The sequence below is a fragment of the Canis lupus genome, chromosome 2 (genome assembly GCF_011100685.1).
Source record: "Canis lupus familiaris isolate Mischka breed German Shepherd chromosome 2, alternate assembly UU_Cfam_GSD_1.0, whole genome shotgun sequence".
Classification (NCBI taxonomy): domain Eukaryota; kingdom Metazoa; phylum Chordata; class Mammalia; order Carnivora; family Canidae; genus Canis; species Canis lupus.
Window position 1 is genome coordinate 13,666,732 of NC_049223.1, and position 26,803 is coordinate 13,693,534.

Genomic DNA, 26,803 nt, shown 5'->3' on the forward strand with positions numbered 1-26,803 from the left:
CCAAGTATTCCTTATGAATATGATGGAAAAATTGTCAACAAAATACTAGCAAGCCAAATCTAGTAACATATACAGAAGATTATAAACAAAGGCCAAGTGGAATGATTTTATCAGAAATGCAAGATTGGCTCAACATAAGAAAAGCAATGCAATACATTAATAAAAAGAAAAAGAAAAGCCATGTGATCATTGTTTAATAGATACAAAAAAACCTTTGACAAAATCTGTTCCTTTTATGATGAAAACATTCAACAATGTAGAAATAGGTGGGAATTACAAAAACTTCACAGCTTATGTCCAGAAAAACATAAGGGTGTGTTCTCTTGCCATTTCTGTTAAGGACTTTAGGCAAAGGTAAGGGGAAAAAAATACCCATATTGGAAAAGAAGTAAAACTTTCTGTATTTGCAGGTGGCATGATCTTATATTTGGAAAACCTTAAGAAACCAACTGAAAAAACTTAGAGTTAATAAACAAGTTTAGCAAGGCTAAAAGATACATGATCAGTCTAAAAATCAATTGTATTTATGTACACTAGTGATGAACAATGCAAAAGTGAAATTAAGAAAACAGTTACATTTATAATAGCACTAAAAAGAATAAATACTTAGCGATAAGTTTAACAAAAGAAATGCAAGACTTACACACTAAAGCTTAAAAACGTTGAAAGGTAAAAGCAAATATATTGAAAGGTATCTTATGGTTTTTTAATTGAAGTATAGTTACATACAGTATTATATGGATTCAGTTGTACAACGTAGTGATTCGACAATTATATACATTATGAAATGCTCCCCACCATAAGTATAGTTACCATCTATCACCATAAAACTTATTATAGTATTATCGATCGTATTGCATATGCTGTACTTTTCATCCCCATGACTTACTTATTTTATAACTGGAGGTTTGTATCTCTTAATCCTCTTGAATTGGGAGGACTTAACATTGTTAAGATGGCAATACACTCAAATTGATCAACAGATTCAATGCTCTCTGTAAAAATCCCAGTTGCCATTTTTTATAGAAGTTGACATACTGATCCTAAAATTCATATGGAAATGCCAGGGACTCATAATAGCCAAACCAATCTTAAAAAAAAAAAAAAATAGAAGAAGACTCACACTTCTCAATTCCAAAACTTACTATAAAAATGCAATAAACATGATAGGGTGGTACCGACAAAAAGGATAAACATATAGATTAGTGGAATAGAATTGAGAGTCTAAAATAAACCCTCACATCTATAGTAAATTGATTTTTCACAAGAGTGTGAAGATATTTTACTGGGGAAAAGAATAGTCTTATCAACCAATGGAACTGGAGGAAGTGGGTATCCACATGAGAGAGAATGCAAGAGGACCCATACCTCACACTAGCTCAAAAATTGACTCAAAATGGATCAAAGATCTAAATGTAAGAACTAAAACTGAAACTATAAAACTGAAAGGAAAACAGAGTTTGCAATCTTTATGACCTTGGAGTAGGTGATCGTTTCTTAGTTTAAGATGAAAAGCATGAACAATACAAGAAAAGTAGGTAAATTTAAAATGAAAAGTTTCATGCTTTAATGGACACCATCAAGAAAGCGAAGAGGCATCTCACAGAATGGGATATTTGCTAAGGGACCTGTACTGAGAATATATAAAGTACTCTTACAACTCAATAGCAAAAAGAAACTCCAATTTTGAAGTGAGTATCTACAAAAAAAGGTATACAAATTGCAGGGAGCAACTAACTAGTTGTTCAACATCATAGTCTTTAGAGAATGGCCACAATGATATACCACCTCATAGCCATAAGGATGGCTATAACTTAAAAAATGGACAGAGATTCCGTATGAATATATGGAAGTTGGAAACTCATATATTACAGATGGGAAGGTAAATGGACAGCTGCTTTGGAAAAGTTCTGGCTATTCCTCAAAAGATTAAGCACAGAGTTACCCTATGACCTAACCTATACCTGTATGGAATATACCCATTGCGTTCCTAAGTATATATCGAAGAGAATTGAATATCTCTACACAAAAACTTGTGCACAAATGTTCATAGCAGCATTATTCATAGTGGCTAAAAAGTGGAAACAGTATATTCATACAATGGCATATTATTTGGCAACAAAAAGGAGTGAAAGTACTGGTACATTCTGTAACATTGACGAACCTTGTAAACATTATGCCCAGTGAAAAAAGTCAGACACGAAAAGGCCCACGTAATTCATGATTCCACTTATATGAAATTTTCAGAACAGGTGAATCTGTGGAGACAGAAAATAGACTAATGATTTCCAGGACAAGCAGGTAGGGTGATTGCTAATGGGTATGGTGTTTCTCTTTAGGGTGATGGTATATTCTGGAATTAGGTGGTGTGATAGTTGTGTGTGTGTATAAAATATATATATATATATGTTTTATATATTTTTATATTATATATTTTATATTTATATTTTATACACAAAAAATATATAATACATAATACATATATATACTGTGAATATACTATATTCGTGAATATATTATGAAACACAAAATAGTACACTTTAAAAGGGTGAATTTTATCACAAATACAAATAAATAAATATGAACTGAGATCCTCCCAAATACTCTGATATTGTGCCAAATGTTTAGGGTACCAGATGAACTGAAAGGGATATGACCACTGCCTTCTGGAGCTTCTTGTGTATTGAGGATACTAGGCATTACCTAAGTAAAATTACAATTGTGGTACATGCTTTGAGAGAGAAGGTACAGTGTTCACTGAGGTTATTAACAGGAGTATCTGAGCCAAATTAGGTCAGAAAATTCTCCTAAGGAGTTGATACTGCCTTGAGATCTGAAGGATGAGTCCATGTTATCAAGAAGAAAAGCAGCATTACTGGGAAGGGAACCAGCATGTGTAAAGGCTCTGCTGACAGAGCCATGCTGTGTTCAGGAAACTGAAGGATGGCTTGTGTGGCTGGGACACAGAAGGTGATGGTGAAGAGTGTAGGATGAAACTTTGGAGCAGGCAGAGACTAGACTGCAAACCTCATGGACATGCTGTGGTGTCTAATGGTTTTCATTATGGGATGGTTCATTCTAATTTATGCTTTGAAAACATGACTGTGGCCATGTTGGTTGGAGAAGGAGCAGGAGAGGAATACTACTTAATAGAGTAGTTTGTGGTCTCTGCAGGGAATGACACAGCAACTAGCACCAGGGAGTTAGCAGTGGAAATGAGAAGATATGGATGTATCCAAGGGCTTTATAAGAGATAAAACTGACACAACTGGGTGAAAACCTAGATCTGGGAAGTGAGGGAGATGTTGGACTTTTCCCCATGACTAGCTTGGAGGGCCATTGCTAAGCCAGAGAGATTCCTTCAGTATGTATTTTGTTATGAACAACTTCCAAGTACCATGAATGGATTTTTTTTTCTCTCAAGAAATAGCTCTTTCTTACCAAGGCAGTCACATAATATAGAACTGTGCAATTTACTGATAGCAAATATTTGGGGAAAGTTAAAAAAATTTTTGAGAGAATTAGACAAATAATTTTTGTATATTTGCCAGCTGAGTCTCTCTCTGGGAGTCTCTTTGTCCTAGTATACATCCTCAGTGTCTTATTTTAATATAGTTGGCCTTGCTGTTGATCCCCAATGCTGTAGAGATCATCTGTCATTTGGGTTTCTTCAGTTTGATATAAGTAATGGAAATAAATTCTGAAATAATTTTTTGGCAAGTAGGTACCTTCCAATGAGGAATAATTGGAATGAATTCAGTTTTAGCAATTCTTATTTCCTTGGCCAGCCAAAGTCTTAAAATGTCAAGTTCTTCAAAGATATTTTTATTCTGCAGTTATGTGGAGTGGTAGTGTTTTATTACAATTTCTAAAAGCCACTTTGGCAGTTTAAGCCTACACTGAAATAAATTTTAGTCTGTACCCTAAAATTGTTTTTCAAATGACCCTTGAAGAATTAGCTATTGGGCATCCACTCAGATTTGAAATGTCAGCACACAGAACCAACTGACAAGTTAAAGACCTGGCAAAGAAAAGAGATCATATAAATACTTGTGATTTAAGTTATGTTATACTGTAACAGTTACAAGGAAGGCATCTCCTTTTTTATTAGTATTTTACTGCTAATGTACAAGTAATAAGAGAAACATTATAACTCTATAAAGGCCATTGTTTACAGCAAAGCTTGAGACAAATTTAAATTAGGAGAATCAAGAGTCATTTAGAGAAAATTGCAACGACCTGTCTTTTGCAATCCTCTTCTGGGGCATTCTCACCAACATCTGTTCTCATCAGCTGGTATACACACAGGAGGGAGGCAGGGATCATTGCTAATTTTTCCCTGAGAACACTGAAGCTTTAACCCATTCGAATCAAGTTTCCATTTGCTATCAATATAGGCTCAACCTTAGGATTAGCTCTTTACTTAACAGCATTAACTATATTATATTATTTTCTACACACACTTATCTCATTGTGCATTTTAATTTCTGAAAATCATCATTTTTCATATGTGCTCATTCCACTATGCATTTTAATTTCTGAAAAATGTCATTTGCAATGGGAACTTTAAGAAAAGAATGGGGACATTTTTGAGGTTGGAGCATTTGTAATTAAGAGCAGAACCCAATGCCTGTCTTGAAACTTTAGCTTCACTATTTACCAGCTGTATGAGCTTTGATAAATTACTTAACTTCTCTGTGCCTAGTCCCTCATTTATAAAATGGTGATCATAAAATATCTATCCCAAGACTGTGATGAGAAATAAATTAGAACACATTTAAAATGTTTAGAACACCATTTAGGGGCACCTATGTGGATCAGTCATTTAAGCATCTGACTCTTGATTTTTTTCTGAGGTCATGATCTCAGCAGAGTCCTGGGTTGAGCCCCCACTCAACCCCCCGCCCCCTAGTAAGACTCTGTGGTCAGTGGGGAGTCCGCTTGGATTTTCTCTCTGCCCTTCTCATTGTTCATGTTCTCTCTGTCTCTCTCTCTCTCTCAAATAAATAAGTAAATATTTTAAAAATGTTTAGAACACTATTTGGAACATAGTAAGCTCAAAGTAAATGTTGGCTGTCATCACCATGGTTATACCAATAAAATAGCTCTCTAACTACCACCTGAAAATTAAGATGTTATTATTCAATTTTGTTGATTTTGTTTGTTGTTAGGGCTTTTTTTTTTTTTTTTTTTTGGAGGAGGAGGAGGAGTCAGGACCATGTCACATGGCTAGCAAGTGGAAGTTTCTTAAAGAGTTGGTTTAGGTCCGGAGTCAGTAGTCTATGGCTTATAGGCCAAATTGGGCCAGTTTTTGTATGGGTTGCAAACTTAGGATAATTTTTACATTTCTAAATTATTGAAAAAAATCAAAGGAATATAATGCTTTGTGACACATGAAAATTATATAAAGTTCAAGTTTCAGTATCCATAAATTAAAAAAAGTTTTATTGGTACATAGCCACATTTATTCATTTATATTGTCTATGGCTGCTTTCAAAAGCAGGAAGGATTAGTTGTAACAGAGCCCATAGGGCCCACAAGACTGAAAATATTAACTATATAGCCTTTAGAGAAAAAATTTTCTAATGGCTGGCTTGTGGGGTTGTTAATTGATTTGATGAATGAACTCCTACCTTTTATACTGTCCTACTTTGACAAAAAATGTAAGCTTGCATAAGAAAGCATATGACTTTAATTAGTTATCCTTGTGGCCAGAGAAGTTATGTTTTGTTTTGTTTTGTTTTGATTCAGAAAAAGTGTAACCTTCCACTTCAGTTAAAATTCTGCTGAAAGTGGAAAGTTCGTGAGTAGACCTAATTCAACTATAGTAGATTACATAAATTTGGACATGCCAAAAAACATACATATTCAGTAAAGAGTATTAAGATTTGGATTTCTCTCAAGAATTGTCACAGTGGAAGTCTGGCTGTGTGTGTGTGTGTGTGTGTGTGTGTGTGTGTGTGTCTATGTTTAAGGACATTCTCCATCTCATAATTCTTTCTGAAAGATTCTTGAAATAAAATGAATTCCAAGAGAATCTGCTAATAAGGCAAAGTTTTCAGTGATAACATACGTTAAGACTATAGTATTATATAATCCCATTTCAGAAGTTACTTGTGGTTATTTTTTCAAGGCTTTGGCTTTGTGACTCAGAGCCTAATATTTCTAAGATAGCCAAATTCTGGAGGCTTCTGGCAATTGTGCTTAGAGAACATATGCTTTGATTTTCTCAGACTGGTGGTTTAGGCAAATATCTTTTTCTTCTTTCCTTATACTATTTTTAACTATGATATGGATCTTTTTTTTATTGGTTACATAATCTTTGTTTAGGATCTGTGTTGCCCTTGAATATCTGTAAATCTTACAACTCCTCTTATTTAGGTTTACATCTTTCGAAGTCTGTTCATCAAATACTTGTGGAAGACTTCTCCCCCTCCAATGTCCTGGGTCTAATGGGAACAAGACAAACCTGGACCCTGCCCTGAAGAGTTTTGAGATTTTCCTGAAAGATAGACATTAGTTCAATATAAGTATGATCAGTGTTGGAAATTTAAATCATCCATTGGGAAATAGACCAATTGAACTTAAACTGTGGAAGAAGAGAATATTCTTTATAGGAATTTTTTTCAGTTTTATGTTGATTTTGAAAATCCATCCTTAACTAAATGTCTACTACTAAGCTGAAATCATTTTGAGCTGAACAAAAAGTATTAAAACAAGAATTTTAAGAAATTACATCTGCTGTTGCTCTTATTGATGTAGGCACAATCTACTAACTTCTGTTCATTGTAAATATTAGATGGTTGATTGGTGAGCCTTGTGCATTTGATCTTGACAAAAAATTATTTATTGATAATAATGGTGACTGTGAATTTAGAATGAGGAAAATACATAAAGACTATCATTTTTTAAAAGATTTTATTTGTTTATTCATGAGAGACACACAGAGAGAGAGAGAGACAGAGAGAGAGAGAGGCAGAGACACAGACAGAGGGAGAAGCAGGCTCCATGCAAGGAGCCTGACATGGGACTCGATCCCTAGTCTCCAAGATCACGCCCTGGGCTGCAGGCAGTGCTAAACTGCTGAGCCACCCAGGCTGCCAGAAAGACTATCATTTAGTTTGTTAATTTACTACTTGAAAATCAAAATATCAGGGTACCTGGTGGCTCCATCAAATGGGTGTCCACTCTCTTGGGTCATGATCTCAGAGTCCTGTATCACAGGATTGAGCCCCATTGACTCCACTCAGCATGGAGTCTACTTGAAATTCTCTCTCCCTCTCTGTCTGCCCCTCCTGTGTGCCCACATGCACACATATTCTCTCTCTCTAAAATAAATAAATCTTTAAAAAAAAAAAAAAGAAAATCAAAATGTCCATTTGTCTTTCTTAAACAGATACGTGTTTTTAAAGTGGAACCTAGGGTGTCTTCCTCTCTTTTAGGATAGTTGCTTATTGTTTTTAGTATTAAAAAAGATGGTAATGTGGTTTTCTGTGCACTGTATATGTGCATGCATAAACACAGGCACACACGCACACAATGTACAAAGAAGAAAGGAAAGTTCTACAAACCCAAAGTCCCAGAGGCAATGACTGTTGACAATTTGATGTTTCTGTAGCAACACACCTTTTCTTTTTAAGACAAGTGGGATCAGAGTATACCCACTGTTCGACAATTTGCTTCACTTAAGATTATTTCACGGACATTTTTCCCTGCTAGTGTTTATTAAGAACCACCTGTCTCTCTAGATCTGTTCATGCTTTTCATTGTTCTTATTGTTGATAATGTTGTCTTAAGTAGTATAACCATAAGGTGAAATATGCATAAGATTTACCAACGAGCACACAATGGCAAATCATTCTCTCTCCCAAGTGTTCATCTCTCAGTTCTCTTCTTTCCAGAGGTAGCTTCCCATAGCAGTTCCTTTGAAATCATCCTTTTATTTCTATATGCCTTTACTTGGTTAGACTAAAATTATCTCCCTACCCAGTCACTTATAGAGAACTGAATGCTGAGTGTGAATGTACTGCAGTCACCAATTGTTTTTGTAATATCAGTTTTTTGAGAACATATACCAAAATGAGAAAAGATTTCTCATTAGTAGGGCTTCATTTTTTGGATTTCATGCAGTGTGATTATTAGAGAATATAATCTGTAGGTGTACAATGCTTACCAGTATTTTAGATCCTTCAACTATAACTGAATATCCCCAGAAGGCACTGCATGGAGGTGGGAGAATTATGGATGGGAGACTATTGCCTCCCACCCACCCTCACCCCTGTCTGTCTGTCTTACTGTCTGCGTTGTGAATACAGACCCAAGTCTTGGGAAGCCCAAGCATAAATAGCCTTACTGCTTTAATCTCAAAGCTAATTGAGGGGTTTACAGCTGAACTGTAAGATACCTGTGGCTGTTTTAATCTAAAACCACTCAGGTTACCTCGATTCTCTCAACTCAACTTTGATAGTGCCAAAGCCTAGGGAGTGGATTGAAGGAAAAGGGATAGACTCACCCCTGCCAGAGCCAACCTGGAGCTGAGAAAATGTTATTTATTGAGGCACTATCCCTATAACATTTTGTCAGCTGTTAATATTAAAGTAGTCTCATGAACAAATGTTACCTAGAAACCCCTTGCGTCTCTGATACACTCACCAGAGAATATGGTGTGATACACATTTGGGGACATAGAAATGAGCCAGATCTTGGGGTACCTAGGTGGCTCAGTCAGTTGAGCATCTGCCTTTGGCTCAGGTCATGATCCCAGGATCCTAGGATAGAGCCCCACATTGGACTCCCTGCTCAGTAGGGAGTCTACTTCTCCCTCTCCCTCTGTACCTCCCCTCTCCTGGTGCCCTTCCCCCATCTCTGGTCATGCTCTCTCTCTCTCTCTCAAATAAAAAAATAAAATAAAAATCTTTAGAAATGAGCCAGATCTAATCTTCGGAGTGGCTATGTTCACAGCCTGAGGAGCTCTAGACTAGGAATTTCTCTTTATAGGCAGTATTTATTTTTGTATAAATTATGTTCCTCAAGAAAATACACGAAAGTGTGTAATGCTATATAAGAAGATATTCTATAACTGGCAAACTACTAAAACATTATATAATTCCTTAATGCATCATTTCTTTTGACACAGATATGTATAATAAATAATGTATATTCTGTAAATATTCTTTAATTTTATTACTTTTTTTCCTCACAACTACACACATATGTATGGACTAAAGTCCAGCATGCTTCCAATAAAGGTTAAAGATTTGCTCACATAAAACACCCTGAATAATTGCCACTTTTGCCTAAACTCATATGGTTTATAAGATTTATTTTTTTCTTTTTTTAGAGACAGAGAGCACAAGTGGGGGATGAGGGTGGGCATGATGAGGGGGCAGAGGGAGAGTGAATTTCAAGCAGGCTACCCCCTGACTTGGGGTTCGATCTCAGAACCCTGAGATTATAACCTGAGCCAAAATCAAGAGTGAGATGCTTAACTGAGTGAGCCACTCAGGCACCCCCAAGACTTATTCTTCTTAATACTAATAAAATCATATTTACTTTTTAAAAACTATAATAAAAAACACATATAATTCATCATCCTAACCACTTTTCTGTCTTCATAGTTCCATAGTGTTAAGTATATTCACATTGTTGTATAACCAACATATAAAACTTTTGTCATCTTATAAAACTGAAACTCTATACCCATTAGACAACAAATCCCTCTCTGCACTTTCCCCCAGCCCTTGGCAACCACCATTCTACTTTCTGTTTATATGAATTTCACCACTTGAGATACATCATGTAGGTAGAATCACACATTTGTCATCTCGAGACTGGCTTAATTCACTTAGAATAATGTCCTCCAGATTCATCCTGTTATAGCAAGTGTCAAAACTTCCTTCTTTTTTAAGGCTGAATACTATTCCATTATATATATATACACAATGTTTACTTATCTATTCATTCATCAATGGATGCTTGTGTTACTTCCTGGCTATTGTGAATCATGCTGCTAATGCACATGGATGTGCATAGATCTCTTCAAGATCTTGCTTTCATATCTTTTGGATATATAGCCAGAAGTGAAATTGTTGGATCATGATAATTCTGTTTTTCAGTTTTTGAGAAACCACAATACTGTTTTCTAAAGCAGTTGCACCATTTTTCATTCCCACCAGCAGTGTTCAAAGGCTCTAATTTTTCCACATCCTCATCAAAACTTGTTCTGTTCCTTTTTTGTTTTGTTTGATAGTAGTCATCCTAATGGGTGTGAGGTGACATCTTACTGGGTTTTATTTGCATTTCTTTAACAATAAGTGATACTCCACACCTTTTCATATACTTGATGACCGTTTATATATTCTCTTTGGAAAAATGTCTCTTCAAGTCCTTTGCCCAATTTTTAACCAGATTATTTGTTGAGTTTTAGGAATTCTTTATATATTTTAGATATTACCCCATTATCAGATATATGATTTATGAATATTTTCTACTGTGTTGTAGGCTGCCTTTTCATTCTGTTGATTCTTTACTTTGATGCACAGAAGTTCTTAATTTTGATGTGGTACAAATTGTCTATTTTTGCTTTTATTGCCTGTGCATTTGGTGTCATATTAATCACATTTAATCTTTTGAGCTCCACTAATTTTTCTAAAATAATAACTACAAAATATAATGAAACATTCAAATCATTATAAAACAGAGATGGCTACCTTCATGTTGCTGCCAGACAGTGCCATCATGCATGAGCTTGAAAGATTGTCTCATCAGTTCTTGTGAAAATACACGTTTGGAGTACAAAGGGCAGTTTGCAATGTGGATCTATTAGCTATAAAACAATAGGTTGTGGGGAAAAAAACAAAAACAAAAACAATAGGTTGTGGGAACATGGTAAATACATAAAAACAAAAGATCAGGGAACCACTCCTAATTATATCTTTTGAATTGGAATCCCTGCATGTCCACAGTAAGCCATTGTAGAAACCCTTGCAAGAGAAAACAATTCTCTGCTTCATTCTGACTTTTTTCAAATCTTTCCGATGTAGTACTTCCTCATAGTTCTGTAACACTTCTAAACAAAGACAATTAGAAAATCTTATTTTAAAACTAACTTTTAGGACGCCTGGGTGGCTCAGTGGTTGAGCTGCCTTCGGCTCAGGGCATGATCCTGGAATCCTGGGATTGATCCTGCATCGGGCTCCTTGTGGGGAGCCTGCTTCTCCCTCTACCTGTGTCTCTGCCTCTCTCTGTGTATCTCTCATGAACACATAAATAAAATCTTTAAAAATAAAAACAAAACGAACTTTCAAATTTAGAGAAACAAAATGCTATTAAACTAATTTTAGCGGCACCTGGGTGACTTAGTCTGTTAAAGCATCTGATTTCGGCTCAGGTCATGATGTCCGGGTCCTGGGATCGAGCCCTGAGGCAGGTTTGCCCTCTCCCTCGGGTCACTCTCTCTGTGTCTGTCTCTGACTCAAGTAAATAAATACTCTAAAAAAATAAAGTATTTAATTTTAGTCATCTTAAGTTTTAATAAACTATTGCAGTTGATCAGCAGCAAAATCATTTACCAAGTCATTAGTCACTGAGATTATTGAGACTATCACTGATGCACAGAACATCCTGGTCCTGTAAATGTCTTTACTAATTGCAAGAAAGCATATGAAAAACTACTTCTTAAATAGTTTTCTGTATCTTCTGAGATATTTAAAGAAACTGAAATTTAAGTGATTTTTTCCCCATTAATATGCCATTTCTCCTTTTAAAATAATGTTGCCATTGTTCCTTTTTCCTCCCACTCCTTTTTTCTTTATCTTGTGATTGCTACTTATTCATCTTTCTGCTGGTCTCACACAGATGTGGATAGTCCTTCTTCCCTACCTTTCCTTTCCATCCACCCAGATTTATCATTCTTTGTCCTTGGCCCTCATCTCTCTGCCAGCATTTGTAAGGATTAAAAGAATCCAACAGAGTCTGCATGGGTCATCATTCCAGTGTCAGGGCGCTAGAGGACACAGACAGCAAACACTTCCCACTTGCCAGGCGAGGCGGCTTCCTCTCCCATCTGGAGCCCAGGCCAGTGAGTGGTAATGAGGGGAAGACTGAGCCACCAGAAAAACTCTTGAAGTTTAGATGGAGCCTCTGGATCATGTTGTCCTCCAAATACCTAAAGCAGTTTGAGTTTCAGAAATTTAGCAGAAAAAGATGTTACTGAGGTATTCCTCCACATTTTATTTTCTATTTGGTGTAAATAATAGTAATAGGAGCCAGTCCCTAGTTCACAAAATAGGAGAAGTAGCGGACCATAGAAAACAAGTGGAGATAAACTGTCTGTGACTATTAGTTCAGTATTCTGCCCCTGTGAAGTTTTTCCTTTTTAAATAAAGCTTGTAAGAGCATTTTATACATAAAGATTCCATGTATGCTTATTAAACGTTTTAGTTAAGCTTTAGGTGAATGAAAATTCAGATTTTTCAGTGGTTACTTTGTTCAACTAGTCCTCTGGTGAATCATTTTATGATATGAGAGGATGCAGTAATCTTACTTGGGAAGTTTTATTCATTAACAAAAGGTACCACGATAAATTTAGCTTGGGTCACAGTGTTTAATTTAATAGTATTATAATAATAACTACCATAATTAGTTTCAGATTTGCCTTCCTTCCCAGAGGACAATATTTTTTTTTTTTTTTTTAGCTTTCTGATGCCTATTTAAAGCATGAGAATGACAGGAAAATTAATGTCATGACCTTTATAGCCTGTTTATGGTTTTCTGTGTTGTACCCTAAAGGATTTAGGGAGTAGTATACATCAAAAATAAACCACTTAGTAGGGACAAGTAAAAATTGGGTTAATTGGGTTCACCTGATCCTCAGCTGCTAGCACCTCAGTCAAGACATCATTTCATATTAGACAAAGGAGCACCATTTTTATACTATAATATTATCCTTTAAACTACATCTGTATATTCTGTGATGTCTTGCAAAGAAAAACATTTTTTAAAAGGCTAGTTTTTCAAATATGTAGGATTTTTTCTCCTGTTATTTTATCTGGTTTGTCTTTTTCAATTAGGAAATTGTCTCTTCATTTCATAGCAAGAATGTACTGACACCAACTAATGGGCGATGGTCCCCATGACATTAATACCTACTTCCTTTCGGTGATGCTAGGCAGCAGCACTTTCTTGTACAACTGACTCTTTTTTCCTTTTCCAGTCTGTCAGGGATTTTCCATAAACAATCACCTTTCTAAATCCTTGAGATGTGAAACTTGGTTTTCATTTTATTGTCAGTGTTTCTATATTTCAACAAAGAGCAATATTTTTATATGCAACTAAAGTTGGGAAAAATATCTAGGCGTGCTAGAATCTTTGAAGCTTTTGGATAGTTGACTGAAAAATCCCTGTGGCAATTTTTGCAAGTACTGGCTTAGAGTCATTTTTATACATTATTGGGTAAATCAGTATAACTTCTTTGAGTGATAATTTGGTAATATCTATAAAAATCTCAATCAACCTAATAAATCACTTACTGTGCTTTCATCCCACTTGCAAAGGTGTAAGTGTAAGAATGTACACTGCAACTTTGTGAGAGCAGAAGACTGAGAACAATCTCATGTCAGTCAGTAGGTAGATGGTTAAGAAGTTGAGGAGTCTATGCAATAAAATACTAGACAGCCTTTAAAAAAAGAATGAAGAGGGGACACCTGGGTAGCTCAGTCAGTTGAGTGTCTGACTCCTGATTTCAGCTCAGGTCATGGTCTCCGGGTCGTGGGATTGAACCCTGTGTCCAGCTCCACACTCAGCAGAGAGGCTGCTTGTCCCTCTCCCTCTGCTCCTCCCCTTGCACTCTCTCTCTCTCTCTCTCTCTCTCAAATAAATGAATGAAGAAATGAAGACGAACCATAAGTGCCAATAAGGAGAGCTCTTGAAAATATATTAAATGAAAAAAGAGTAGTATGTATAATCTATTCTGATTTGGGGAGGGAAGGAGGATAAAACACATTTCTATGCATGTTAGCTTAAATACATTCAATTTCTGAAGGGAGATCCACATAGGTACTGAGAGTTGTCTCTGTAGAGGGAATCAGGGTTATAGAATGAGAGAGAGGCTTGTTCGTTTTTGCTTAGCTTTTTCCATGTTGGAGATAATCATTTTATGATAATCTGAGTATCAGACAAATGCCATTGAGGGCATAGAATAACAAAAATTTAGCTGATGCTTAGAAGGTAAATCGGTGACTAGAGTGTTCCAGGGAAACAATGAAAGTTTGAATTATTTTAAAAGAGGAAGAAAAATCACCAGAATCATTTGTTAAGCAGCAGCTCACACACCCACAAGAACATAAAAAATATGGATGAAGTTAGCAGGAAATAGAGCAGTGATGTGGTTTTTTTTCTTTAATTGAAACAGTCGTTGTAAAGCTAATTGATGGGATTTTAATTTAATGCAGACACTTTAGAGGAGAAAGAAAAAGCTAAAGATGGGAGTAGGGCTGAGAGAGAAATGGACCTTATTGGCAATGTCATGATGAGGTGAGAAAGGAAGAGATATGGGAGGTAGAACTAGAGTCTGTTGAAAGCACACCAATTGGTTTATGGTAATGAAACCAAAACTCCATGGCACTTGGCAGCAGGTGAGATTTAGGAGAGGAAAAGAATGTGAGGAATCCAAAATGATATTGAAATTATACCAATTTTCTGTAAACCTGCTTCCTTTAAAGTTGATTGCATCACTAAATGTAGACAGGAGAAGAGCAGGAATGGTGGAGATGTGATTATTTCAAAGCAATAAATTAAATCTAAACTGATTGAAACATCGCCAGCCAGAATGGTCCAAGGAAGTGAAATAATAATGAACAGTTTCACATATGTATCTCTATCATGAATGTGTAAATGACAGCATCTTTATTTTAGGCATTTATTTTACTGTTGAGTGTCATTTATTACCAAATGGTGCAATTCTTCTTTGCACTGCTTTTATCTTCATCCTAGTAGTAACCTCACTGGCTTGAACAACTCCATTCTTTTAGCATTGAGAATCCAGGCGGGAAATTCCAAGGATGCTCTGGTTGATGTAGAAACACCCAAATATTTTTCTTACATCTGTATGCTTAACATTTGAATAAATAAGAAATGGAAAGATCCCTGTTTGTGAAAACTTACCAAAACTTGAGTCTTTTTAAATGTGACTAAAAAGGTCTTTTCACAGAGAAGCTGCAGTATTCAAGTATTGCACTTACAGGTAATGCTGGGAGGCATTGTTTCCTAGGACTTTTTATCAGTAGGTGATGACACTTAAAGCAACATTGATCTATCTGAAAAGCCCCAAGCCTGGCACTAGAGAAATTGAAAGTAGGACCTTTTTTTTTCTTTTTACAGTTACGTAAGATAGTTTTTAAGTCATTTTAGGAGTGTTTCAGTCCTTTTAAAAACACAGCCAGGCGATCTGTCGTGATCAAAGGAAATTTACTACTGAAAAATTACCTTAGTCAATTAGCTGTCACTTTAGGTTATGGAAAAGTGTAATTATGGCAAAATTAAAAAGACATTGCTTCAGATTTTTAAAATCACTATTAATTACAAAAAATTACTTGTAGTTTTAGGAACTTACTATGGCAAACTAAAAGATTTAAATGATATGAAAAGCACTAGGTGGAACTGTGCATGTATTATTAAACAATTTTTAGCACTATTGTTTTTGTAAGAGTAGTGACATTTAGTCATTCAATAAACATTTACTAACCCTTACTATAGACCTAGACCTCTAGGTTCTGGAAATACAGAGATAAAAATGACATTGGCCCTGCTACCAAGGAACTCACAACATTAAGTGGGAAACAGAGAAATTTAAACAAATGCTGCATGCTAAGAGAGAGAGCCAAAGTGTGTTGGAAGATAATGGACAGATCAATAAAAATGCCTCAGATGGGCCAGATGGACATTGCCGATGAAAGTAAATAGGAATTATGTAGCCAAACAAGGGAAAGAAGGCCTTTCCATGAAGAACTGTGGAAGCATATGAGTGGACCTGTTTGGTTACCTTGGAGATATAGCTCTTAATAATGTAGCATGGATGACCCCACAGGCCACTGTGTGGAAGGCCCCATGTGCTGTGCAAAAGAGGTCCAACTTTGTCTTGTGGACAACAGGGAACCACTGAAGGGAACCTAGGGAAAGCATGATTAGATTTACATTAAAAAGACCATTCATGGGAGCGCCTGGCTGACTCAGTTGGTGGAGCATGGGATCCTTGATCTCAGGATTGTAAACCATTCATTGGCCACTGGGTAAAAATGATAATTGGAACTCAGTTGAACATTGGAAAATAAATTTTTCCAGAAAGAGAAAAATAAAAGAAAACCTAGGAAGAGGGGGAAGGAAAAGTATAAATGACCAGGGAGAATGGACATCTGAATAATAAGAGTTCAAGGGGGAAAAAGCAGAGAAAAGTAAATTAGGAAATTTCAAGAAAATAACTGAATAAGCCAGGATCTGAATGTAAGAGATTCCAGGTTAAAAAGGCCCACCAAGCACTTGGCGAATGGATGAAAATATGCTGAGATGCTAAGTTGTGAAATTTCTAAACATTGTTTCCATAGAGAAAAATAAAAACAGACTGCATACAAAGGACCACAGATACTTTTGGATTTGTTAACACCAACATTGGAAACCAAAAGACCATGGAATGCCTTTAAATTTCAACTTGGAATTCTATACTCACAAAAATTATTAAGCAAAATTTTTTTGATGGGAAGAGAGAAATAGAGATAACTTTTCATCCTCCACAGTGGATCATCAGTAGATACTGCCTGAAACTGAACAATAAAGAAGTAGGATCATGAGCATGTTATCCACAGATACAGAGATACAAATCCAGAAGAATCAGCTCTTAGAATTGAAAGTGCTTGTCTCTGGGGATCTAATGTACAGCATGGCAACTCTAGTTAGTATTACTGTGTTGTTTCCTTGAAATTTGCTAAAAGAGAGACCTTAGTGTTCTCAGCACACAAAACACACACACACACACAAGGTAACTGTGAGATGAGGGGATATGTTAATTACCCTGATCGTGGTAACCATTTCACAAATATACATACATCAAATCATTGTATTGTACACTTGAAGATGTATGGTTTTTATCTGTCAGTTATCCCTCAACAAGTCTAAATAAAATTTAAAAAAATTTTTATTAAAAGGGAAAAATAGTTCTAGCTGTATCACAAAGAATAGATTGGAAAGATGGAAGCCAAGAGGCAGGAGAACAATTGAGGAGGCTGTTGTAGTAGCAGCAAGACCTGACCTAAGGCAGGAATGAGTTTGGAGTAGAGGAGATAATTTTGAAAAGCACTTCAGAGGAAGCAGGAGCTACATGTAGTCTGCCCGTAACCAGGTGGAGAGCCATAGTAAGCAGAGAACATTTCGCCCTGGAACCTGGGAACTAGAAATATAAATGTCGAGTTGTAATTAGAGCCACAGGAGTTGGAAGAAATTGTACAGAGAACCTGAGGAGGGAAAAGAAATGGAAGTCTCAGGCTAGAACATAATTTCCTGAATAGATTTTGATTGAGACAAAAAAGTGGCCTCCCAGACATCTGCCTAGTTCAGTGGCATGTAGAGCACCTGTTAAGGAACCTGAGTATCTATATGTACGTGTGCTTTATGAGGGTAAATGATTAGATCTTATGGTTGGAAATACCATTGTTTTTGTTTTTAAGTATGTTCTACTATATTCCCTTTTTCTACTCCTGGAAATGCCAAAGGTAGTTATAACCATTTCTTTATGTGTGGAAGAACTCTGGAGAACTTTATTAACAAATAAAACACACTAGTTTTTTTAATAGCTTTTTTTACAATATTTTTACATTTTACATTTTTTATAATATTTTTACATTTTATACTTTACCATATATACTTTCAACACATTAACATCTAGCCTAATGCTTTCTTCAGCCAAATGGTTTACATATTCTCTCTCCCTTCCTAATTTGGGGAAACTGAAACAGAAAAGAAGATAAAATGACTTCTCCAAGACCACACAGTAAGAAGTTTTAGTGGAAAACATACATGTTCTCACTCAATTTGCTGATCCTTTTACAACTTTTAGCTCATTGCATTGCATTTAATTCATTGAGATTGGGCTAGAACATGGCCCTGAAAATTAAAGGCCAGTCTCATCTTCTAAGATTTTCTGGTTTGGAGAACAGTAGAGAGCATCTGGTGAAACCACATTAATAACAAATCTAAAAAGTGAGGGGAAATAAGGACTATGTAATTCCAAAGTTTCCCCAACTCTAACTAGAAAAGAAGTTGCCTTTAAGGGTCTGAAAAATTAGTCCTGACTCTATAAAGCACTTTACTCTGTCAGTGGCTGACATTCAGAAATACTTGAATTTAAAGAGAGACTTTCTTACTGAACTCATTAGCAGTATGCAGCCATTTAGGGAAGGAAGGAGATTGTCAAATATTAATACATTATATTAATGAAACATGAAGAATTTTCTAAGTGGTTCAAAATGTATAGATTCTCTTTCAGCTTTTCTAATCCTTTAGTACCAACTTGAGAATTTTATTATTTGTTTCTTAAATATGACAGAGATAGGAATAAGCATTTATTACAATTGAGTGAATGATGAATACTCCTATTAGTCCAAATTTATGTACTATAAGCTTATATTATTTTAACAAAATTGAACCTTAAGGTATTTGGGTCCTGTCATTTATATAGAGATCCCAAAAAACATGAATTCAATCATTGCTTAGAAGAGGTGGTTTTTTAAAACAATGAAATATAGTACAACCACTTTGGAAAATAAGCAATTAATTGCTTATAAAGGTAAACGTACATTTAATAGACCACCCTCGGCTAAATTCCACTCGTAGGCTTTCACCCAAGAGATGTAAACACATTTAGGTCTGCAAAGACTTGAACGCAAATATTTGTAGCAGTGCTATTCAGGATAGCTCAAAACTGGCAACAAGACAAATGCCCATCCGTGGGTGCATGGATAAGCAAATCATATTACACTCAACAAGAGAGAGGAATGATTTGATGCATGCAATAAGAGAATTCATACTGTTTGATACGAAGTGATATAAAATCATAGAACAAGCAAAGCTAATTTATAGTGACACAGAAAGCATCAGTGATTGGTCCTGTGATGAGGGGTGGGGATAAAGAGCACAAGGGAACTTTTTTCAGGTGATGAGGGAACTTTTTGAAGTGATATTCACAGTTTCTTTTTTTGTTTTGTTTCCTTTTTTTTCCCCCTTTATAAGAGACGCAGAGAGCAGAGATACAGGCAGAGGGAGAAGCAGGCTCCCCATGGGGAGCCCAACCTGAGCCAAAGACAGATGCTCAACCACTGAGCCACCCAGGTGCCCCCACATTTTATTTTTTCTTAAAATATATCTGGGATTTGTTTCAGATATAATAAGGTGAAAGACACAGGGAAAATTACCTTTAGAAGAAGAATTTATCACTTCCTAAGAGGAAAGGGCATGCCATGCATCCAGGGCCACATTGGGAAGTTCCAGGGTTGGTCAGGAAGCACACAGAAGGAGCTACCTAGAGCCTTTATTGTGTTTTTCTGGGAAAGGCAACACAGGGCAAGATAAACAGTTTGGGATTGGCTTGGTTGAAAGATTTCAGCAGTTCAAGGCTTTGGGTGGGCCTAGTTATCCAATACCTGGCCCTGAGGTGATTTAGGCCAGTGAAAATATTAGCAAGTTGTGTGACAGTCAGATAATGGAGGTGGTTGGGGATATGGACTCTGGTTTGTTTGCATATGAAATGAAGTTCACAGGGGAGCTGTTTGTCATCTCCAGGATTAGCTAGCTAGCCAAGAAGGGCACTCTGTCCTGTCAGCCAGGGCCCTAGTCTGAAAAAAGAATGTAATTACTACACTGGGGTATATGTTTGTTGAATGTAATTTATATCTCAATAAAGTTGTTTGGAAAAGTTAAAAAAAAAATGGTGAAATATAATGGACACATGAAATTACTTAAAGCAAGCTAGGAAAATTCCTTCTCAAGTACATTAAATGTTTTCAAACAATACCTGAGTATATATAAAGGACAAGAACAACGCGAAGTACTTCGCAAGTGTAAGTTCATTCAAGCACTTCTTTTTTTCCTCTTCTGTGTCATGACCGGTTTCATTTCCTCAACACATAAAAGAAAGGTGGCTTTTTCAGTTATAGGTTGTCTGGGGTTATTCAACCTTTCTTAGTCCTTTGCTGCCATGTTCCTAAGGTATAGTGTATGCATTCTTAGGGCTGAAAACCAAAGCTTCAGTCAGCTTCTCCCTCAACTTTTTCAGAATTTAATATGTCCTTTAGCACTCCATGGTGTAGGTTCCAGAGTTAAATATCAGTAGTCATGAGGAAGTCCTAGCTTGTATCCATTTGGAATGTGCCCCCTATTACTTGTCTCCCTCACTGGTCTTAGGATGCCCACTGGAGCTACATAGGATCCCCTCCAAATCCTTCTTCTAAGTAACTGCTCTTCAGTTATTTGAAGATGACTATCATTCCCTCTCTGAATTTTTTTATTGCCCAGGTTTGCTCCTTTCCCAGCTTCACTAAGTCATTTTTCCCCATTACTTTATTCCCATTCTTTGTTTCCCTGATTGTACTTTGACTCCAGAATCCAGCACAAAAACGTTCTGTGCGTATTTCCATTGACTTGGTCCACACTTGTTTGTCTGTTCATGTGTGCATTAGAGAAAAAAGGAATGAAGTTGGAGAGGGAGGGAGAATCTGCATGTGGGAAAACAGAGCATATGTATGAATTTAGGAATCAGACAGTCCTGGAGAAATTAAATCTGGCTCATCCTAGTGACTTTGCACATGTAGTTTCATTTCTTTGAGCCTCAGTTTCTTGACTTGAAGGATGACAACTGCTGATCCTCAGGTGAGGATAAGAGGTATGTGTGAATTACCTGACAGGTCCAACACGTAGTAAGCACTCAGTGTGGGAGACTTCATGTCGGTAAAGCTCTCATCTGTGGATTTACCAATTCCATTAAACCTAAAGCTTGTGCGAGAGTCAGTGTACAATACTTGAAAATTAAAAGTCACAGTAGGATCAAAATGTGGGGAAGGCCTGTGGAATGAGCAGCTGCCCAGTCACATTATCTTAAGATACAAAGAGCCCGTTATAAGTTACCAATAGTAAGACACCCAAGACTTTATCACCTTTTTAAATTTTTTCCTATTTCAGGTTCTCCTGGCCAAATTTATTATACTATGGTATTTGTCTCAGTGACAGTGTATCAGACAGGTGATATATGACATGTTTATTCTCTATAAAATGATTCCCTAAAATAATAATCTAGATAAACATCCACACTGTAGCTCTGGTTGGTGCCCATATACACACAATAGAGCATGCACTTAAACACAAACTCACATCATGGGTTAATGTTAATAAGCTCATTGAGCATGGAGCCAGTGATTTTTATATATTCTGTAAGATTCTGTATCTAAATTTATTTTGAAGGCAAAGTGGCATAACAAAGACATCACAACATCTCCCTGAGCTTTCCTCAACTAGGAGTAAATGGGAGATTTCCATTTCCAGAACCATTGAGCTATAACTTCTCAAGTGACCAATTCACCTAATTCATATTTTTAATCAACTCTTTAAATATGACATATTAAATAAAATTAAAAGTACTCATATGAGTGATTTATAAAGCATATTGTAATAAATCTTGCCATAATTGATGGCATTCACTGTTTGCATCCCTTAACTTTTTTCCTTTCAGGTAGATTTTTCTACTTAATAGAAGTCAAGCAAGAAAAGTTAGGTTATAATGATCAGAGATTGTGTATACTATGAAGGACACACTGACTGCTAATGTTGTATCATGGTGCCTTGACCTTGCTTGTGTGATATTTGAAAAATAATGTTAGATCTTATGTGACTTTTTAATGCCACTTTTCCTCTAGCACATTTATATAATGCACTTTTATTTCCAGGCCAATCAGAAGATGCAATATTGTGATTATTCATAAGTTTTCTTTAATAAGCATTAGGTGCATTTATTACATAATTTATTCATTTTTCATAATACAGTAGAGTTAAATACAGCAGTGCTTTATGTGGTAGAAGAAGACATTAGACTCCATTTGAGCAAATTTTCTACTTTAAACACCAAAATATTGAGGGTACAGGTGAAATTATTTTAATGGCACTCCTTATCTCATATAGCATTCCAGAGCAGTAATATAAAGACTTATCTTTTTTTTTTTTTTTCTGATGGCAAAGATGGTATTTGTTCATTAAGGAAACTTAGTCATGTATCTATCCATAAGAAAGTAAACAGTAATTTAATTTTCTCTCTCTCTCCCTGTCTGTCATGAATAAATAAATAAAATCTTTAAAAATAATAAATAAATCTTTAAAAAAGAGAAGAAATAGTCCCTTTTAATATTTGGTAGTTTTTCTCATGCATATAGGGGAGAGGGTATTGAACCTACTACCTCTCTGTAACCAGCCCCTTTCATACATGTATGATAAGCTTTTTTTATATTTTAAATATTTTAAGAAACATTATTTGTAATAGCTTTATTGTAAAAATATGTCCTAATTTACTTAGGGGTTTTACATTTTGTGTGTATTTTAAATGGCACCCTGAAAAATTTTAAAAAGGTAATAAAGATGAAGATCATGAAGATGGATGGCTTTGCACATTATTATGATAACCTTCTGAAGTGGAAGAAAGGTCTGAATCAGAAGGAATGCAGAACTTTAAGGCTCAGGATGCCTATTGTAAAAATACCCCTCAAAGAGTCTCCATGTAAATATCTCCTACTTAGTAGATTGCCTTGTTTTGTTTCTCTTGCTATGCAAAAAGCAAAATTTTGGTGTAGTCCCAATAGTTTATTTTTGCTTTTGTTTCCCTTGCCTGAGGGAAAAAATGTTGCCAAGGCTGATGTCAAAGACATTACTACCTGTTTTCTTCTAGGAGTTTTCTGATTTCACATTTAGGTCTTTAATGTATTTTGAGGAATTTTTTTTTTTTTTTTTTTTTTTGTATGGTATGGTGTTAGAAAGTGATCCAGTTTCTTTTTTGCATGTAGTGGTCCAGTTTTTCCAACATTATTTATTGAAGAAACAGTCTTTTCCCATTGTATATTCTTGCCTCCTCTGTCATGATTGATTGACCCTGTAATCATGGGTTTATTTCTGGGCTCTCTATTGATCTGTGTGTCTGTTTTTGTGCCATACTGTCTTGATTACCATAGCTTTATAGTATGGTTTGAAATCTGGAATTGTGATACCTCCAACTTTCTTCTTGTTTCTCAAGATTGCTTTGACTATTTGGGGTCTTCTGTGGTTCCATGCATATTTCAGTATTATTTTGTCTAATTCTGTGAAAAAATGCTGTTGATATTTTGATAGGGATTGCACTGAATCTGTAATTGCTTTGGTACTATGAACAGTTTAGTAATATTAATTCTTCTAGTTTCATAAGCATGGACTATCTTCTCATTTGTTGGTGTTGTCTTTTATTATCTTTCATCAGGGTTTTTTTTTTTTAAGATTTTTTATTTATTTACTAGAGACACAGAGAGAGAGAGACAGAGAGAGAGAGAGAGAGAGAGAGAAGCAGGCTCCATGCTGGGAGCCCGATGTGGGACTCGATCCCGGGTCTCCAGGATTACACCCTGGGCTGAAGGCAGCACTAAACTGCCAAGCCACCAGGGCTGCCCTCATCAGTGTTTTGTAGCCTTCACAATATAGATCTTTCAACTCCTTGGTTAAATTAATTCCTAGGTATTTGGTTCTTTTTAATGCAATTGTAAATGGAGTATTTTCTTAATTCCTTTTTCTGGTATTTCATTATTAGTATACAGACATGCAACAGATTTCTGTACATTAATTTTGTATCCTGTGACTTTACTGAATTTATCAGTTTTAATAGTGGAATCTTTTTTTGGGGGGGTGGAGTCTTCAGAGTTTTCTATATATAGTATCATGTCATCTGCAAATAGTAAAGTTTTACTTCTTCCTTACCAATTTGGATGCCTGCTATTTCTTTTTCTTATCTAATAGCTGCAGCTAGGACTTCCAGTACTATGTTGAATAAAAGTGGTGAAAGTGGACATCCTTGTCTTGCTGCTGATCTTAGGGAAAAGCTCTCAGTCTCTCCCCATTGTGTATGATGTTAGTTGTAGGTTTTTCATATATGCCCTTTATTATGTTGAGGTAATGTTCCATCTTATCCACTTTGTGGAGGGTTTTTATCATGAATGTTTGTAGTATTCTGTCAAATGATTTTCCTGCTTCTATTGAGATGATAATGTGGTTTTTATTCTTTTTCCTGTTAATGTGCAGTATCATACTGATTGGCTTGCAAATATTGAACCACCCTTGTATCCCTGGATTACGTCTTAAGTGATCATGGTGAAGAATCTTTTTCATGTGTTGTTGAATTCAATTTGCTAGTATTTCGTTAGGATTATTGCATCTGTGTTCATCAGGGATATTGGCCTGTGGTTTTCTTTTTCTAGTGTTTTTTGGTCTAAAATTTTGTTTGTAATATTTGCATTTATGTTATGAGGAATGTCAGTCTGAAGGTTTTTCCTTCTATTGGCTTTTTGTCTGGTTTTAATATTGTATAATATCTGTATAATATTGGCCTCATAGAATTAGATTGTTAGAATTCTCTCCTTTTCATTTTTCTAGATTTTTTACATAATTGGTATTGTTTCTTCTTTAAACATTCAGTAGATTTCACCAAACCAATCTTGTGGACTGGAGTTTTCTTCAAGAGAAGCTTTTCAACTAGAAATTCAATTTCTTTGAAAATATAGGGTCACTTCTTGAGTGAGCTTTGGTAGTTTGTGTCTTTCAGGAAAATTGTTGATTTAATTTAAATTATCAGATTTTTATGGCCAAAATGTTGTTTGTAATTATCCCTATTATCTTTTTAATAGGAGTTAGCATCTGTAGTGAGGTCATCTCTCTCATTCCTGATATCGATCATATGTGTCTGATTAGTTTATCAAATTTATTGATATTCTCAAAGAATCTATTTTTTATTTAATTTATTTTTATCTATTTTTCTGTTGTTATTTCACTCATTTACTCTCCAGTCACCTATTTCTTTTCTTCTGCTTACTTTGGGTTAAATTTGCTTTTTTTGGTTTTTAAGGTAGAAATTGAGGTCGTTGACTTGAGACCTACTTTCTTTACTAAAGGAGATGCTTAGTACTCTAAATTTCTCTCTGTGTCCTGTTTTTTGATATGTTGTTTGTATCTCATTCAGTTCAAAAATATTTTTAATTTTCATTTTGATTTCTTCTTTGAACCCATAGGTTAGTTATAATTGTGTGACAACAAATATTTGAAGATTTTTCAGGTAATGTTTCTGTTTTTTTGTTTTCTACTTTAATTCCACTGGGGTCAGAGAACATACATTATATGACTTGAGTCCTCTTAAGTTTATTGAAACTTGTTTTATGGCCCAGAATATGTTCTGTCTTGATAAATATTTCATGTGCACTTGAAAACAGTGTATATTCTGTGGTGTTGGGTGGAATGCTTTATAAATGTCGATTAAGTCAAGTTAACCTTTAATACCTTTAGTGATTCTCTGTCTCTTATTGAGTATTGATTATGAATTATTATCTGTTTTTCCATGCAGTTCTATTAGATCTTTCTTTAGAAGTTCAATTATTTGGAACATAAACATTTGAGATTAGTATATCTTTTTGATGAGTTGACATTTTATAATTATGAAGCGACCTTCTTTTTGCCTGGTATAATAGTCATTGCTTTATAATCTTTTTCTGATACTAGTATTGCTACTCTATTTTTCTTTTGTCTCATGCTAATGTGATAGATCTTTTTCCATTCTTTTTACTTATAACCAGTTTGTATCTTTGTATTTGAAGTGCCTTTCTTATAAGCAACATAAAGTTTGGGTCCTGCTTTTTTAATACAAACTCTATCTTTTACTGGAATATTTAGATCACTTGCATTTAATATGATATTGATATGATTAGATTTTAATCTATCATCTTACTGTTTTATTTCTATTTGTCCCATCTGTTTTATTCTCTCCTATTTTCCCTTGGAAAACTGAGTATTTTTATGATTCCATTTTTTAATTGTTGGTTTTTTAGCTAAAATTCTTTGTTTTGTGATTTTAGTTTTGCTTTGAGATGTATAATATACATGTTTAATTTATTATAATCTACCTCCCAGTCATATTATACCACTTCACTGATAGTATAAGAACTTTACAAATGTATACTTCTATTATTCTTCTCTCAACTTTTGTCCTATTGTTATCATTATAAACCCCACATTACATTCTTAATTATTTTTATTCAAATAGTTGCCTTTTTAGAAGATTTAAATATTAAAAAGAAAAGCATTGTATGCTTACTATACAATTCCCATTTCTAGTATTCTAATGTTCCTGCCTAAAAGACATTGTTTAGCATTTTTATAGTGTGAGTGGACTTGTAATGTATTCTTTCAGCTTTTGTATTTATAAAATACCTTCATTTCTCCTTTATTTTTTAAGATACTGTCTCTAAACATAGAATTCTAGATTACAGGTTTTTCTTTCAGTATTTTAAAGATGCTGCTCCACTGTCTTCTCACTTGCATTGTTTCCAATGAGAAATCCTCTATATGTAATGTATTTTTGGAATGCCTTTACATTTTTTTTTCACTAGTTTTGAGCAATTTGGTCATAATATGCTTTGGTGTAGTTTTCATGTTTTCTTATGCCTCAGGTAATTTTGAGCTTTTGGGGTCTATGTTTATAGCTTTACTCAAATTT

The 26,803-nt window shown here is 35.2% G+C and overlaps 1 protein-coding gene and 1 long non-coding RNA gene across 19 annotated transcripts in view; one reads left to right on the forward strand and one right to left on the reverse strand.

Moving 5' to 3' along the window:
- LOC102151923 overlaps nucleotides 1-20,266 on the reverse strand; it is a 39,761-nt gene extending 19,495 nt beyond the window's left edge. For 2 of the 3 annotated variants that reach the window (XR_005355209.1, XR_005355210.1), the window contains exons 1-6: nucleotides 20,057-20,266; nucleotides 19,458-19,586; nucleotides 11,881-12,166; nucleotides 11,349-11,490; nucleotides 10,710-10,825; nucleotides 2,165-2,258 (exon numbers count right to left, since the gene is read on the reverse strand). This is a non-coding gene — a long non-coding RNA (uncharacterized LOC102151923). The remainder of the gene's footprint in view (nucleotides 1-2,164; nucleotides 2,259-10,709; nucleotides 10,826-11,348; nucleotides 11,491-11,880; nucleotides 12,167-19,457; nucleotides 19,587-20,056) is intronic. The other variant, XR_005355211.1, reaches the window with a different exon arrangement.
- The window catches only part of ZNF438 (zinc finger protein 438), a 402,501-nt gene that overhangs the window by 345,164 nt on the left and 30,534 nt on the right, over nucleotides 1-26,803 (forward strand). For 9 of the 16 annotated variants that reach the window (XM_038529901.1, XM_038529900.1, XM_038529903.1 and 6 more), the window contains one exon: nucleotides 25,326-25,369. The exons of the other annotated variants lie outside the window; for them this stretch is intronic. The gene's annotated coding sequence lies outside the window, so the exon portion shown is untranslated. The remainder of the gene's footprint in view (nucleotides 1-25,325; nucleotides 25,370-26,803) is intronic. 16 annotated transcript variants of the gene reach the window in all.